Genomic DNA, 17,784 nt, shown 5'->3' on the forward strand with positions numbered 1-17,784 from the left:
GAAATAAAATTTGTTGGATAAGAATTGCTTGTACATAAGACCCTCTTGCTTTTTCTGTGTTTATTTTTGCTTCTGATACACGGACTGATGGCATTGCAATGGCCCATTATTTTTGATGAAAATAAGAATGCTGATGACCACAATCTGAATGAGCCTTAGCCAGAACTTTCATAATCAGCTACAGCATTACTGGAACCCAGCTACGGTAATGCAACTTCGTCATCATCCTTGTTGCTGTGAGCACGCTGGAATGGAAGCGTGGAAATTCTGCAAGGTCTGGTGTGGCACCTTTGTGGCCACCTGTTTGATGTTGGCATAAATGAGAAGGCTGTGCTACACATATCGAATTCCTTCGTTCTATCGCATATCGCATTCCTTCCTTTTACCTAGTGTATACAGCTGAAGAACATCTCCAGATGGCCCTGGCTGAACCGATACGTGCAGATGTAACTGTCGCAAATAATAAAATTGAGAGTTCAATTTATTGTTGGCTTTCTTAATGACTGCCATATGCAATGCACATTAAGTGTCTGAATACTCTATATTAGCAATTGATAGTCTCATGCTAGGCAGTCTGATTCACCTGCTATAGTTATGTTTGGCAGCTGTTTCAAAATTAACCACTATGATTGAACTAATGAGTGGCAATAACAATTTATAGGTGCACTCAAATTAATTTACTTTTCAAGAGAGACGTATGTCCTTCGTCGACTTCGCCTTGCACAAAATACATGGTGGTCCCATCGCGACCCAAGAAAGCGCATATGTGTGTTACCTCAACATGCTTCCTAGGCGGTCTCTGTTGACAGACAGTTTTCCGGCCGAACGCGCAGGCATTTCAGGCAAAACCTACTGCAGGCGGGGTGGTCCTGATAATTGGGCTTGAACAGAAGTGGCCGTTTCCGCTCATTGGCGAAGGCACCCAGGGAAGGACAGAATAATTTTTCTTAACACCCCACCACACGGGTGCCCATCTCACATGAACGAAGTTTACTCCTCCCTCACCTCCTCTGTGCAGGTATATACATGGGCCATATGAGAGCAGAGATGCAAGTATACGTACTTAAACAACGTCGCTGATCCGCCGAATTTAAGAAAAGTGTCATGCAAAGCATCAAATATATTCTCGAAAATTTCAGATTGCGTGTTTCAGCGATCGAAGGAGCATGCACCAATCGCACACACCCATACAGGAGATTTGTGCACCTACATTCGGGATTACCTTTCGGCTTCGCCTTGTCCTCCTCTAGAAAACCACCTTATCGTGCAAATAAAGTTACCATTATTATTATTAGTTGGCAGTTGTTTTATCTCTGACTCAAGTAAAAAACCGTTCAGTGAAAGTATAACAGCACCCCTAAACAAGAGCCAACTTATACGCTAGGCATGGTAAAATGGTTCGTACATTTGTTTGTTTTTAATTTACGAATCATATACGATTAAAAGAAGCCGATCTGCCCAGACATGTTTCGCGTAACATGATATGACCGGCTGACGGCGAGTTCAAATCGGCAGCAGCCACTACGGACATGTAGAGAAGGTGTCCTTGAAGATAGGCGGCGGCGGCTTTATTCCGTATCGTCGGCAGTCTTCGCAAGCAGCGAAGTGACACAGCAGACACTAAGGCGTGTTAGAGTGAACCTTTGTAAATTAGCCCCACACGACTGACGCTCCTCACAATATACCGAAACTGAATTTGGCGCCTCAGCCTGACGTCTTCTTTTTGCTTATAATTTCATTTATTTTTGTTCTTCAAGCATGAATACTTCAAGAAAACTAATAAAAAGCATACAAACTCGTAAAGAAACTCAGTTATTGCCATAAAAGTTGCCTAATTTTAGCTTAGGGCCCTAAATTTGTGCCTCATTTTTAAGAAAAATTGTTAGCCATATCTTCAACTACTGATCTGGCAACTACAGCGTGGCATCATGGCGGCATTTGTGTTTAGACACATTTTTGAGCCAGCTTTACCCGCCTGAGTTTCATAATTGTTTTCCCCCTCGCCCCTACGATGACCGTTTGGCAAGCTGCGCCGACCGCAGGTAACGGCTGTAGTGCGGTTATCAGATGATTGGGAAAAATACACAGAAGCACGGATAGGCGTAAAAATGCCCTGACGATTACTATACCCCCTAATAAGAAATTTCTGCGCTGCGTGAGCTACAGTCTTCTTGGTCACGGCGCATTTCGGCTGCGTCTCAGGAAGTGTTCGCGAGTACAGAGAACGCACGGCTGCTTGCACTACTCTGCTGCTACCTAGAAGCGTGCCGCCACCGGCGGCCAGCCTGTTGCAAATTAACACTAGTAAAATGCGCTGTTGGGCTAGTTGGCGCACAGTTTTGTGCACAGCCTAAGATGATGTGAGATAGTGTCCTTGGTTCATTGCAATGTTCAAATTTTGCAAACTATCGCTCAGGGTGCATAAAATGGAGCCGGGTTGGACAAGGAAAAGTATTGGAATGAACAGGGCGGAGGCTGTCTCGTTGTGTTTGGAAATTTTTGGATAAGTGGCTGGATTGTTATCGCGTCAATCTATAATACTGGATATTTTTTCGGAAAGTTACCAATGGTGCGAACGGTGGTAAATACTTTGAAGCCTAGAAGGAAAGACGTGATTAACAGAACATTGTTTTAATTGACAATATGTGCACCCATATATCGGTGGAGGACGTTTCACAACCCCGTGGAAGGCCACAATATCTGCAATAGAGATGCCAGAAATGAGGATCTAACTAGTGCTTGATCCACTATTGCATGCAAGGGACAAATAACACATTCTACGTTCTGGCCTCTCTTGCCCCTCCAATAACAAAAGCGTATGCAATAACTCCTGTGTGGCTAAATTCTGAACACAAACGTGAAACATGCTAAACTGATGCTTACGATGCAAACGTTTTTATATCGCTAAAACAGGGCGCTGTCACAATATACGCCTGCTGTAATGAATGTTGGGCGGGACCGCGTAGAAAGTCACGAGCCGGGACTATGTTCTTGCAAACGCACACACACCAACTATAATAACCAAACTGATATACTAAGCGGGAATAGTCTCTACAGCACACGAGCTTACTACACGCGGAAACACAGGTGAGGGTGATTGCGGCCAAAGTCATGAAGTCATACGCTCACAGACGGCGACCGCAGAGACGTGACGGTCTGGATGAGACGACTCGGAGAGGCACTTCTCGGGCTGGCCACGGGGCAGGTTGCTGCAGTCGATGAGGAGGTGCCTCGCTGGACAAGGACGTGATGGTGGCCGATGGCTAGCGGCGGGACGAATGGCTTGTGCCGGCGCCACGGCGCGGCCTCGCTGCCTGCGCTCCACTTCACCGGAACCGCGATCACTCCAACGGGCGCAACCGCTTATGGTCGTATCGTCGGCAGCCCGGGTGGTGGCTCGGACGGGAGACCCGGCGACGGTCCTCGGGCCTACACTGCGAGGGTGGCCGTCTGGCTGCCTTTGAGAACGAACAGCTTCCCCTTCTTCTTCTTCAGCGAACATTGCGTCTTTTTTTTGTCGGCTACAACCGTGGAGTTAGGTGGATTGGCCTCTCGATTTGTTGCAGCGACACCTCATCACACCTGCATGAGTACGAAAGGCCCTTGAAAGCCGATGAGCTTTCACACCTATACGTGCATTGCCTTGTCGGCGCCAACTTGTGTTCAATGAAACTTCAATTTTTATTTGCACACCGGGACGAAAAAAACACGTGATATTGTACTGGCTGCTCCCATGGCGAAAATCGGTGACAAGTGTATCAGTTCCCCCCGTATCTGTGTCTAACTATGAAGTTGATAGGAACCTTAGTTGACAGCGGTATGCCATCCTATTTTATTTGTACCTGCCTGTTGTCGTCGTTCCTTTTCTAGCTTTGTTTCACCATGCACCATTATCAACTCACCCAGATTTCTTTGCGACTCCAATCGCAAAATAGATTTCATAACAGTCTTGGCTAAAATTATTCTGGTAACATCAAAACAAGTCGCACGTATGCGTAATGTTTGGTCATAAACTTCGCATATGCTTTCGGCAGTATAAATAGCTACGACAAACAAAGCAATATTTTTCGAAGGTGCGTCACGCCAGCTGCTTCGCGGGCACAGCATGCAAGATTTCGGAAAATATAACCCAGACAGGTGCAAGCCTAAACGATGAGCCTATTGTCCGCTTGTGTATATGCACATAACACCCAATGACCTCAGGGTAGAAACGCAACACTAAAACAAATCTTAGAGGGTGTGCATTGGTTTGTTTGCAAGCTGCATTGTATTCGACACTGCGCTGGACAATATAAGAATAGTGCACATATTATAAACTTGCTTTGGAGGTGTGCTGCCACGGTCTGCGTTTGTGTGATTTCCCAAGTACACAAAAACATGAACGTGTTGCACATTATCCTGGTTTGCGGAATGGTAACATCTGCTATGTGAGTACGCGAGTTAAGCCAATTATTTTAGTCGTCCGGATCAAGGAATAGATTGGTATTTTTATTTCTGTTTAAGAATGGCGTCAAAGTGTCGCTGCAGTAGAGGTCATCCCAGTGTTTTTCGGTCACCTGAAAAAGCACACCAGGTGCGTCTAACAGTGCCTGTTGAGTAGTGAGTACATGCGTTATTTTAAAAAAAAGGCGGCCCAATATTTTTTAAGCATTATTTCTACGACACCGAAAACTTGTTCGATACGACAACACCTCCGCGTAACAGGTGATTATATTAGTTGACTGAGCTTCGTTTATCGTATACGCAAACGTTAAAAAGCTAAAATCCTAAACGAAGGAGAGACAGTTCAGAAATTACGAAAGGGCTGTTCTTGTAGAGATATCTTCCACCTCATATTTTATACGGCTATTCAACGGGACTCGAAAGGAGCTAAAAAGAGGGAGCAGCTATTCAACTCATTTCTTATCGGTAGGGACTACTCAGCGCTGGTAACCTTGGGCGCAGCGGATCCGGATTTTATAGCTGCTTTTTAACGCGCTGAATATATGGAGCTTCGTTTTCATGAGTGTTTCCAAAGGAGGTGTTCGGCGCACGCTGGATTGCTATTGGCGGTGAGCGCGAAGGCGGGCGGCGCTGCGGAGCGCGCCTCCGTGACGTCGGCTTAGGGATTCTCGCATTTGTCGTCTGCTTCACTCGGGCTCGCCTTCCCTGCTGTTTCTTTGCGCTCGGTTGACGTCTGATGCTTGTACGCACCAGATTCTGCGTGTGCGTAACTTTTTATCATAATATTATACTTTAAATCACATATACTAGCTCAAGGCGTGAGTTAAAGTTAGTTCTGCATACCGCTACGGAAAAACATTGCCGGCGTCGCCACATTCCTTGCGAAGCCGGTCCCGTGCGGAGCGCGAAGATTCGGAGCTAGGCGTCAGCTTCTTTCGAACAAAGGGAATAGCCAGGTGTTAGTAACCAGCAACAGCGAAAATACAAAACCGAAAGAAATTGTAGGCCTTCAGGGCTGTAGGCTTCTACAGAAGGCATTACGAGTCCCGGTAATCATATGTTATAAGGTAAAACAGTTTTTGCAACCTTGCCGAACGCTCGAAAGTATTGTATCACAGCTCTTTACGTTGTCATGGCATGAACGTATATGCCGACGTGCACTATGGGCTGCAAAAACTGTATGCTGAGTTCCGAATAACCCAGTGTGCGCATAGGCTGGTTTTATGCCAGGCTTCTAACCACTATGGATGTTTATTGAGCAAAGCCAGTCACGTCTACGGTAAAGATAAAGTAACAAAATGTTTGTTCAGACCTGGAGGGATATTTCGGTACATTTTCCGCAGCTATACCTTCCGAATATTCGGATATGCGTTATAGGAAAACTGCCCTCAAGAGGAGGAGGAGGGGGAGGAGCAGAAAACTTTATTTAACAATGAAATCGAGCTGGTTAGTCGGCCGGGTCCTCAGTCCAGGACAAAAGAGTAAGAGTTATTTTCTTCAATTCATAGAACGCCATCCTGAGTAGAATAGTATTTGTTCTTTGCGCCTCGAATGGTTGGAAACCAATAAAGAGCTGCTTGCATTTCATCAGTTTCGATTCTTGTAATATATGCACGTATACTATTTATTGCGTTAGTTAGCGAGTATATCATGCCTTCAACACCATAATCGTGTTATCATTGTTCGGGTAGAAAGTCAGTTCGTTAGGGTAACAATAGTTACGATAGAAATTAGGAGCACAAAAGCCGCCTTCGAGTACTCTCGACAGCGCTGTGTGGGGCGCGATCGCGGTAGCCTAGCAGAGACGTCCTCATTGTAGTTGCATGTGAATAAACAACGCACTCTGCGGATGTGTACCTTCTTGCACGCAGACGTAACGAAAGCCAATTGGTGAAGAAGGGAATGTATGCCATACAACCTGAAGAAATTATCTACACTATCTTTGTGAGCCTCCCAAACATCCCCAATCCTCATAATAACATGTTTGGGACGGTGCAGGAAAATTAATGTGTTGGGCACAAAAAAAAAATTCATCTGATACAAGTCAACCACAACGAAAGAATTAGAAAACAGCCGTTTTATTTCCTGCTGTGCGATGCGCGTGTAGGGGTCCGCTGCTTGGTACGCAGCATTAGACTGTTGAGTCTTTATAAGAGCATCTCAAAAATACTGCAGGGAAGCCTACGAATTTTGAATGCTTATCGATGAGCTTTGAGCGCTGATCCTCGTGAATAAGCTAGGAAGGTGGAGCTACACACGATTATCTGACCGATGCTCTGAAGAATGTTGTTCTATATATTTCCTCGTGTGTTCCAAACTTGTGGGAGATACAGCTTGAAATTATTTAGACGTGTCAGAAGCTCACAAAAATGACCGAATTACTAGAACTACCATTTTAATGCACTAAAGCAACAAAGCGGGCGATATCTAGCACAGACACTGCTGCCCCTCACAAGCATAGTGTAGCAGACGACAGCGGCGCGGGTCCCTAAGCCTACGTCAGAGCCAGGGGGCGCCACTCAAACATCTCACCACGTTTCGCAGTTGAAGAGGTCTGCGGGTGCCATGAGCAGTTTGCGAAACAGCGTTGGCGAGAGGAAGACCTTCGTCTGGGCTCGTGGTACTAGCACCTCAACGTGTTGCGGGAGTGTGCGCTCCCGTTTTCCATTAGTTTTTCCGAGTTGATGATGACATGAAGGCGTGTCATGCGGTGGTGTTTGGTGCGGACTCGGAGTTTTCGTACTTCAGTGGGTGCGGGTGGTTTCTCGGGGTGAGAGAGCCATGATTGTAGCAAGGCGGTATAAACTGCACCTCTCACCGCTGCTTGTGGCTTCTGGTCGACCCGGGTTTCACTGGGTCCCGCGATCTATGCTGTCACGATGCTGTCACCGCGCGCACAGGCGCTACAAAGGTGTTTCGCAGAAATATCCTTGAAAATATAGTATGGCTCATTGTTCTGTACAAAGTGAACATTGTTTGCTGCTAACATGAAGAAATCGCAGGCGAAAACGCGTTTTTGCATTTTCAGGGTTGTATATACCTTTTATAAACCTTTATCTTAATCCTTTTCTGGCATGCCAAAGTGTGGAAAATACACTTCAAGGTTATGGAGGCTATTTTAGAGCCCCATACGTAATTCGAACACAAAGCACAGGGGAAGCAGAATTAAAGAGCACTGCTAATATTGTGTGGCCCTTCAAGGCAAGTTAATTGAGATTTGGGAAGGCGGGGGGGGGGGGGGGTGTATGAAGCAAGTTTTGGCCGTTTCAACGTGTAGGGACATATCCAACAGCTCCTAAAAACCAGCGGTGGCGAGTATTAATCCAGTGACAGTGTGCTCAAAAGTCGTTTGTGTAACCCTTTGGGCGAGGCGAACAGACATTAATCGTGATAAAAACAAAGCATAATAGACTTTGTTTTGTATTGCCATCCCACTTTTTTTTGATAGCACATAGAGCTTTTCATGTCTGGGGCATTTTTTGTCATGCGTTCAGTTGAATCTCCAGCGTTTCAGAGCTTCATGTCATCGTCAAAACGGCTCAGGGGTTTGAAAAATGAAAACCAAAAACAAAAAAAAAAAGAGTTTTGAACCACAAACAGAGGCTTTTTTACAGCGCAGGAATCATTGCATGCTGGTAAAATAGAAATTTGTAGGCCTCTGGCAGAATAATACCACTCATTTTTTGACAAAGTTGGGGTTAGACCTCGGCAGCATTTCGCGTCTGAAATCGAATGTCGGCAATCTTTGGCATTCCCGACTTCAAGTTAATGATGTAGAACAGCAACAATGTGCGAAACAGCCAAGATGGGGCTGTCTACACATCTTAGTTTGCCTAGCTGAGATTTTAAAGCGAAATCTTTTTCAGTGGGACCGATGGCGTTCCGTGAGAAAACTAATGCATTTCCCCACAGCCTGAATTGTCAACGAAAAGCTCTGAATAAGATCTTTCGACACACGGCGGGTGCGTGAAACCAGGCTTCTGTTCCGTCAAAACGGTTACTTGAAAATCGCGAAAAATGAATGGTTCTAGATAATGAAATACACGCATCGGCACGAAGAAGGAGTGCAAAAGCATACCTTTATCCTATAAACCACGTGTCCGGGTACAATTAGAGCGCTCGTTGTGGCGTTTACTCTGGGGAGAAAAATCATCGCAGTAGTTCACTCTCCCGTTGCGATTGGGGTCCTTGAAGTTATGATGACCGATGGGATGCTCTTGCGTCGAAGCGTAGATGATCTTGCAGCATTGGCGCTTCTCGTAACTTTCTTTAGGAAGGGACGGTAGATTTTTGCTATATATTTTACATTTTGTAGGACATAATACCAGGCCATTGACGGTACCAAGCCGGTGGGGCATAGTAAGTATAATTTGCTAACGACGATAGAATTGCCCACAATGACGGATTGGTTGGGCACAGAAATAGGAATGAACAAATAATAAACTAGAAAAAATGAACTATCCACTTTCATGTTCTGTCATGTGAGTGAATATTGTCTCTAGAAGGAAAAAAACGGAGACGAAGCTGTGTGAATGGCGCGCGGCTTGGATAGGAGTTCTGATTGCCGGCATCTGGTAAATATATTGTTTATATACTGCCGTATTTCCGCTCCTGTGTCCTACAGCCACGTAGCACCATCGGAAGATGTTGCGGTGCTCATTCCCAACCAGGTTCTCCAGCCTCTACTGCCCCGCCCCGGCTCTTGGCGCACTTTCATGAAAGTTGCCGGATGGCGTAGGATTGCCACGGCCCTCCTCCCTCGCTCCCCCCCCCCCCCCGGCCTATAAACACACTCATGTCCCCAGTCCCGTGTACACAAGCAATGACTCGCCTTGACCAGCCGACACGTAACCAGTTGTAACCATAACACCGGATAATGCGTCCACCTCCCGCGCAGTGCATGGGCACGTATAGAGGGTCTTCCAATTTTGTCAGCTACATTGACGACAATCGCTGTTCAGGAGCGGTGCCTTATAGAACTCATCACCTCCTTCTGTTTATATCTGTTTATCTTTTATCTTTTATCTGTTTATACTTATCTCAAATTTTCCTCTTCCCGCACTCGCCCATCGACAGCGCCTTCATCGAGGACAAAACAAAGCGAAGCTCTCTGCGTTGTGCGTGGCCGGCTGCTGCCGTGATGGCCGACATCTTGTAAATATATGGCTTCATATTCAGCCAGAGTTCCCATCAAGTATCCCGCCACAAGGTAGCAATAATATCTACCGGTTACTTTGCGGTAGTCATCAATTGTGCGCAGAGACAACAGAATTTTCAAACTGCTAGTTCCAGCACTGTAAGTCGGTAGGAATATCAGGTCCCTATGCCTTGTCAGTCGGCAGTTAGTGATACTGGTATTTTTATGGTATTTTTGGGTAAGCAAAGAACCTTTAACATTTCAAACGGTAGACAGAGTAAAAACATCTCAAAGCAAGGCTCTTACAAACGTTTCCTGACGAGTCGGTGAAAATAAATTTTCGAGAAAGAATTAAACTAGTGACCCTTCAATTACTCCAAGAAAACTAAGAAAACGTTACCGTACAGACAACACGAAAGCCTGGTGGTGTACCTATCCACACCAACCGTCGACGAGGCGGTTCCAGTTTTTTCTCCGCTATTGTGACTTGTACCTTTTATAAACACGTCCACCTGTCGACATACCAACCTCGATACTTCGCGATGTTCCTAAAATGACTGGGAATGCTTAGAAATTATAAATATTTATAACGGACAAAACCTTGTTTGACCTTCGTTTACTATACTGTTGAACCTTGTGGTGAAAGTTGTGGCGGCGCCCACCACCAGGAAACCAGCCCTTCATACAGTACCTTCCGAAGCTTATTCCAGTCGCTTGCCATTGATAGGAGCCTCCTGTTCTTCCCACCGATACCTTTAATCTCAAGGCGGCTCGTTTCGCACATGCGGCAGTGGCGTACCATCGCTTGGCGCTGCTGCTTCCCTTTTCTGGTACCCGCTCAGAGCGCTCCTGCGACCCTTGTTTAACCACGAAGCTTTTTAGGGGTTTGCAATGTCCGTTGACGCTCGTCACGACAGGCGAAGGCACCCTGCTGGGCCGACAGATGGCGCCACCGCTTTGACGGCCGTACAGTGCGCGATCTCGGCTTGTGCGCTGGGGCACCTGGCGCACTACCACCCCACACATTTGCACCGACAAACTAGCAGACATCCGTGGGCCACCTTCGAGTGTACATACCGCGGCGAGGGGCGTTTGTGAGCAACCCCCGACCCTTGAGAGGGTGGCCGCCAGCGTGCCGAAGTCAGCCCCCCTGTTTCTGCAGATTACACAGACGTGGAACTAGCTGCAATTTTTCGCAACAGTCGTTGTTGAATAACGTCTACTGGTGCCACTGCTGTAGTGCCATGCGGTCACCGACTTGCGCTTTGGGCTTCTGCGTGGTTCTGCATAGGCCGTAAAGCTTTTGTGTAGGTCACGCGTTGCAATACCCCTAAATATGTCAGGCTTTCGTTTTTAGGACAGGCAGAAACACCAATAAGAAACAGTAGGAAAGCACAACCCATATAACAACCTGAATTCGCAAAAATAGCATGCATCATTTGCAATGTTAACAAATATGTTATAATAGCGTAAATAAAGATAAATATTTGAAGAAAATGTATTACTAACACTAAGAAAAAAAAATCAACAACACACAAAAATGTTTACCTTATACATAAACTCCCACAAAGAAGACAGGATAAAAAAATTCCGACCCAACCCGGACACACTGATTGAAATTGTGGAAAATACCCATCTCCCTGCCGTCCCACAAAGAGGCATGACTGGCGACGTTAGACCATTTAGTTGCATATATGGCGTAAATTTATACAATTGGTCTAGTATAATAAAAATAAAAGACGGAAGAAATTATAGAGCAATTAAAAAATATATATTACGAAGACGCCACACCAAAACAATCACGACAAAGAGCCTTGAAAAAAAAAGAAGTATAAAATAGCAGCATCACACTCCAAACATGATGACGAGGTGGGGACACCAAATGACATCCATGTTGCTCCCCGAGTGACACCCGATGGGCGCCATAACCCTCATTAGATTTGAGCCGGGAGTTGGACCTTGATTATTCCCTAAATAAAACTGCAACTCACGGCTCAAATCGAATTTCGCTTGATTTTTGTTTGATGGTGGTGTGCGCACGGATGGACACGGACGCACATTGGGAGGCCCTAAGGTACTCCGCACCGTTACAGGTGAGGGAGTAAGGCGTTCACGCGGCGATCACGCCGATCACGCGGTAACCGATCACGCGGCGGCCGTTATCCGGCAAGCTGTAACCTCTTGGAGACAGCTTTCTTGCACAGCACCGGAGGACTCTGGAACTTTCAGCACTCGCGAACATGGTAGCGGTGCATGGAATCGCAACAGTGCCTAATAGTTAGCCCCCCTGAATTAAGAAACAGACTGATAGCAAAAACTCTCGTTAGGACAACTTATGGGGTCCAACTGTTGGTTTCACAAGTACTAGAATTATTGAATCAGCACCCTACAATGCCCGGTCTAATTCAAACTGCTATCTCGCTATATGGGTTTCAAATTAAAACAAACATTTTTACTCGTCCTGAGTGGCACGCGCTGTGCGTGTTAGCACAAAACGATGATTTCATTCCTTTTCTTTTAAAAAGTAAAAATGTCTTGTTTTTTCATTTGTGTATACTACAAGAAAGTATTATATATTGCGCATTTACGGTTATTTAGTTACATTGCATGCAGTCATTTATAGACCTTAGAAATGTTTTACTTATATCCAGTTGCCTGATGCAAATTATTATTTTGTAAGGAGTTTGAACTGTGTTATCCAAAAGCGCTTCTATATCAGAATATTTGCCCTGTTGTACCCGTTGTTTGCTTGATTTCGGTTATATTGAATTGTTTGGTTTTTATATGCCTTGTAAGGCTGGCATGGCCTCGTCAGGCATTTCTTTGCCTTTAGCGTTGTCACCCGAAACAATACTTGTGTAAGAACTGTCTCGAATAAATGCGAACAACAACAGCATCATCATCACCATCATCATCATCAACAACAACAACAACAAAACAACAACAACAACAGCAACAACAACAAAACACAGGCGTTGCCTCGTGCAGTGCAGCTGCAGGCGCGAACACGCAATGAACGTGGATACAGACGACGCCTTCTCGTACCATTTTCTGATGGTACGCGCCCTTGCTATTTCCCCTATCCTTCTTTCTGCATCTCTCCCTTTGGAATGATATAGGCACGAGACACTCCCAGCCCGCAAGCAATCAAAGGCGGTGGCTTGAACTTGGCTAAGTTCAAAGGTCACATTGACGCTACGAGGAACAAGGCGTCGTCTGAGTTTCTACGTGGGGTTAATATAACTTTCCCTATAAAAATGTGAAAATACACCAGCCGTGTAACGACCTGCATATGCAGGAGAGTGCGTAGTAGGCAAAGTTAACGCATTTACCGTCATTATAGGGGAAAGGAAGATGGGTGATCGAAGGAGAAGTAACCTAACAATAATATAAGTGGCGTAGGAATGCCTACGCATTAGTATGCACCTGTAGCAATGTCTGTATATCTTTCGCGGCATTAATTATCTCTTTCGCGTGACCACGTTGTAGCGTAGCGCCTTAAGGAATACAACACCAAACTTTTGCTGTTATTTTGGAGATTACACCAAAGCAAGTTGTGGTCATCGAGCTGCAACCGTCCAAAGCTTTTCTTCCAGTCTGCCAACGGCCCCGACGATCTGTGTTTTGGGCATTTAGTGGTACCACCAATGTTACGCCTTCTGCTTATAATGATGTTTGTTTCCTGAATGTTAGTTCTGAGGACAAGCTGAGAGAACTTACGAAACAAAGCAGCTAAGCTCAGTGAATAGAGAGTTATAGCAGATTGGAAAAACGGTTCCGGTACGGTAACGTCTGCCGTCTGGTCGCCACCGCGCATACGCAGAGCCCTACCGTAAACCGGAGTGACTTGGCAGGACGGTACCGAGACGTACCGTGTCTGTCGTTCGCAAGCGGGCGGCCGCTCTGGAACAGTTTGGTATACGTACGCTTAGCTCACGCCTATTCGAACGATTTGTAAATATGAGATCGTTTAAGAAAAATGAGCTTGCAACAAGTGAAATCCGCGAGATTCTGACAGCTCAAGCAGCAATCGAAACGCGGCCCCGACCCAACTGTGTAGCTTGTGTCGTCGAGCGACGAATGTACGATAGCTTATTTTGGGTTAAATGAAGGCGATCCGGCTACATAAATAGTATTAACAGCAACATGGGGCCCGTCTCCAAATCGGCGAGTAAGGAACAGGCGGCGTCAGTGCGAGGGACTCGCAAATACAACGAAAAATTAGAAGCAGCCAGCCGTATGTACTGATAAGACAAAATATAGCCGGTAGTGGTACTCACAGCCTAGCTTGACCTGCTGGCGCCACATGTCGAGATGGAGTAGAGGTAAAATGCACGCAGTCGCTAGTTCGAACCACCGTAGGGAGGGGCGTTGGGTGTTTTTTTTAAGCTGCCTTAAGTGCTTTTCAGAACTGAACATTAATATTTCAGCACAGGAAACGCTAAAGGCTCACGAAGAATTGCCAAACGACGTACAACCCCAGTCGCTCGCCGTCACGGTAGCATGTCGGGCAGTTACGGTCTGCTATAACTCTTAAAACGAGCCTTCCCGGTACGGTGCGGTAACGGGTACCGCGCACCGTACCGGAACCGTTTTCACGATCTGCTATAGCTCTGTAATGATTGCAGCTTAACGTCATTACGGATAATCGGATAATTTTTGCGCGGCTACAAAGTCCCAGTAATTTAGAAAACAGGAACACCGGCGAAACTTACCGGCGCGTGACATAAATCGTTTTGCAGAAAATAAAATGGTCGTGTATTATCGTTATTTGTGAAAGTATTCGCCATTCTCACTAGTGCAATTTGTTCGATCTTTATATATTTCACGTTATAAAGAAGACATTATCTTCTATTCTTGTTCTTTTATACTACTTTGCCTAGTGTATGCGGCTAAGGCGTTTTTCGGCTGGACTGAAGGATGCGAATTGTATGCCGGTAGCGGCGAACATTTTTAATGGAGGCGAAAAACGCCTGCCTGTCGAGATTTTCGTGCTATTTAACTAAGAATACTGAGGCGGTCAAAATCCTGGAGCCCTTCACTCAGGCATTGTTCACGGTCGACATGTATCTTCGGCCGAAATTGAAAACGCCCATAATGTCACAAATGTTTTTTTTCTGATTTCTGTTTTTTATACGTCGATATAAAAAAACACCTACATGCACCAGTTTTCTTCTTTTTAGACGCCCCGAAAAACCATGTTTAAAATATTATACATCGTAATCGACCCAATGTCAGGGCGTAGCCGGAAAGACGTGAACCAGCGTTTCGCTCTCGCAGGTGTGCTAGCTGGGCACCCGGTGAACATTGGATATTCCACCAACGCTGCCTTGGTACCGTAAGTAGCATACATGTCCTGAGGGGAACCATGTTTCTACTGAAAGCAGATTTGTTGTCATTGTTCGAAGGTCACCGAAATATTGTACTCTAAACCACGTTTGGCATTTCACATCAGCGCTTCACATCATTGCGGGGTTTTTCTCCCATAAAAATACAAAAGAAAAGCCCGTTATTTTCCAGGCTCAGTGCACTTAAACTGAGAGCGATAGCTCTGCAATGTTTGTTTCATGTGTGTAAATGCTGTGGCTAGCAATAAAAGACACAATGTAGACTTAACAGTTTTGAAACGCTGTTTTATTGTGGTACGTATTCTGAATGACACAATGTGGAGTGCTTTTACAAGCAATATTTCCCTTCATAACCGGCTCCAAATAACTCCGCTGCCATGACGTGTAACTTTAGTACAGAGTTGGAGGCAGTAATAAACTTACAGAGTGAGAAACTGGTAGGCCAGAGGCGAAGCCCAAAAAACGATGCGAACGAGTGACGAGCACAACCTTAGCAGATGTATTCATCTGCAATGGGAGCATGCTGCTCTTGTCTCGGCTGTAAGTTGCTGTATTTTGAGAACTATATTTGGCTCCATAAAAATCTATATAAGCACACGCTCCGTCACTGGCTTTCCTTTTTTGACAAAACTACACTTTTCTATTTGAAGGTAAGCAGTTGCTTCCATTTACTTAGAAAATTTTTATTATAAAATAATTTATGTTATTTTTATAAACACCGTCATCCATATGAAATGGCTACAGAATTGCGGGAGTTGTATCATTTTTTATAAAACTGATATCTCTCCTGAGTGTAATGTTACCCACGAGGTATCATTCACAAATATAGAACTTATTGGTCACAGTTTTTGCAAGTCATAAGTGCAGCTCTAAATCACGAAAAGGCAATTAACGGCAGGCAGAATAAGTATGAGGTGGGCTGTCATGAATAAAAATTGTCATATCCTGAATAGTAAGCTTCCTCTCTCACCCAGAAAGCATGTATAGAACCAATGCGTTCTACCGGCAATAAAGTATGCGCCAGAAGATGATGGCCATAATTTTTTTGGTAAAATAAAAGAGACATGAAACAGTTAGTGTTCTTCCTTGGCGTGTTCAGGGCAAGAGTACGGTATTACGGATAAAAGCTGTTCGAAACATCGCCGAATGTTACTCGGAAATCTGGACGTGCGGATGAAGAAACCGCTTGCATGCCCAAATCGCCTCTTCGGAAGTGCATATTTCTACTTCGTGGAGATTACTGCTGCAAAATGGCATCGCGGGATGGCGTTGAACCTCACTCGGGATAGCCAAGGATTGAGGTATCTTTATGCAGCCGGCTACAAAGCATTTGTATTGAATTATTAAGTAAAAGTACTCCCTAATGTAATTTTTGGGCTTTGAACGTTCGTATGCCACATGCGTTTTTAACAAGCAACAATAAAGACACGACAGAGGTCTGTAGTGAGTGTGTGTTGCCGTCACGAATGGGCACATCTCTAAGTCCGTTGCTGCGAATTGAGTTTGGGCGCTGGCCCTCTTTCTTGCAAGCTAGGATGCTTTCTTCTGTAGTGCGCGCGATGAAGCGAGAGAGGTGTACTACGAAAAAGGGGCAATCTTCAGCCAGTAGTGAGATTTTGAGGTAAATAGTTTTTTTCTTCATGTATTACGTGCATTTCGTCAATTGAAACACTGGCAGCACAGCACCTGAATGAAGCATGGTGTACAGAATAAATCATGCACCTCTCCGTCTAACAACGACGTTGGTTGAACGTGAAGCTTTCTCGTGACCGATTCTTTGGTTCTCGTCGGAGTTTCGACTAAATTTCTGCTATGTGAAAATGGAGCACTCGGATAGACGCCGGCGTCATAACTCGAGGGACCAGGCTTGATTCCAGCCCCTTGAAGCGTTTTTCTCAACTTCACCCGCGTTGTGTCGTTAGAGACGCCGTCAGTGAGAGCACCGAAGCTAAGCCTTAGAATACAGTGTTATAGACACTATTTCTGACCCTTTCCTAGGCCGTTGTGCACGTGGTCTATCATTTCACTTTGCCTTTCAGTGCAATCCCAATGTGAGAGCCCGGCGAAGTGGCTGCAATGGTGGATGTACATGCTTCAGAAGAGGCGACTTTCCGCAGCATGGTTATTGCTTTGATGCAAGATTTCGGCTCCCGTCTTGGTTTATCAACTTTTACTATGTGGGGCCTAGAGGTGACTACGGCGCTGTGCCCCGAAGGTAGTCACGCACATATAAGAACACGTCTTTTCAAAAATAATAAAAGTGTTTGGGGCCTTTCAGTTGGCCTAAAAGTTGATTCCTGCGAGTTGACTGCTTTTGCTACAATTTAGTTGTGTTATAAGCTACTTATGCCACGCCCCTCCAACAGCGGACCGGTGCAGCACGGAGTAACAGAAGTTTTGAATCTTCGGCATCAAGTATGTTTGAACTGAGAACACGGCCAAATTAATTCCGTGTCTGTACAGTCTTCTCAATAAAGCAGTTGCACAGGCAGCACTGCAATCTCACTCGGACAAAGGTATTGTGCATGCGCTACGTGAAGTGTTCTGGCATTATCTACCTCTCCAGATGTCACACGGGAAAGAGAAAAATTTAGGAAATTCAGCTGTTGATGGTGCATGTTTACAAAAAGATCACAACAAGCGTAAAACAATATCAGCAAAACCCAGTTTCTTGAGGACATATTTGACAAGCCTAAACACAGATGTAATATCATGACGTAGCTGACACGCACGTTTGCAGGAAATTCGATAACAAGTTGTTTCTGTCAAGCTAAACGGTTTCTGGCAAGACCAACTGAATTCCGAGTAAACGTAGCAGGGCATATTTTGGTAGTGCTCCCTCACCGCATCACGAAC

General features: G+C 45.3%; 1 long non-coding RNA gene across 1 annotated transcript; it reads left to right on the forward strand.

Annotated features, from left to right (window-relative positions):
- The first annotated feature begins 4,269 nt into the window (after window positions 1-4,269).
- Window positions 4,270-17,222, forward strand: LOC144147235 (uncharacterized). The gene is made up of 3 exons (XR_013317872.1): window positions 4,270-4,427; window positions 14,861-14,918; window positions 16,968-17,222. It is a non-coding gene; the product is annotated as an uncharacterized LOC144147235 (long non-coding RNA).
- The last annotated feature ends 562 nt before the right edge of the window (window positions 17,223-17,784 follow it).

This window comes from Haemaphysalis longicornis, unplaced genomic scaffold (genome assembly GCF_048455015.1).
Source record: "Haemaphysalis longicornis isolate Haplotype H1 unplaced genomic scaffold, Haemaphysalis longicornis Haplotype H1 scaffold_7, whole genome shotgun sequence".
Classification (NCBI taxonomy): domain Eukaryota; kingdom Metazoa; phylum Arthropoda; class Arachnida; order Ixodida; family Ixodidae; genus Haemaphysalis; species Haemaphysalis longicornis.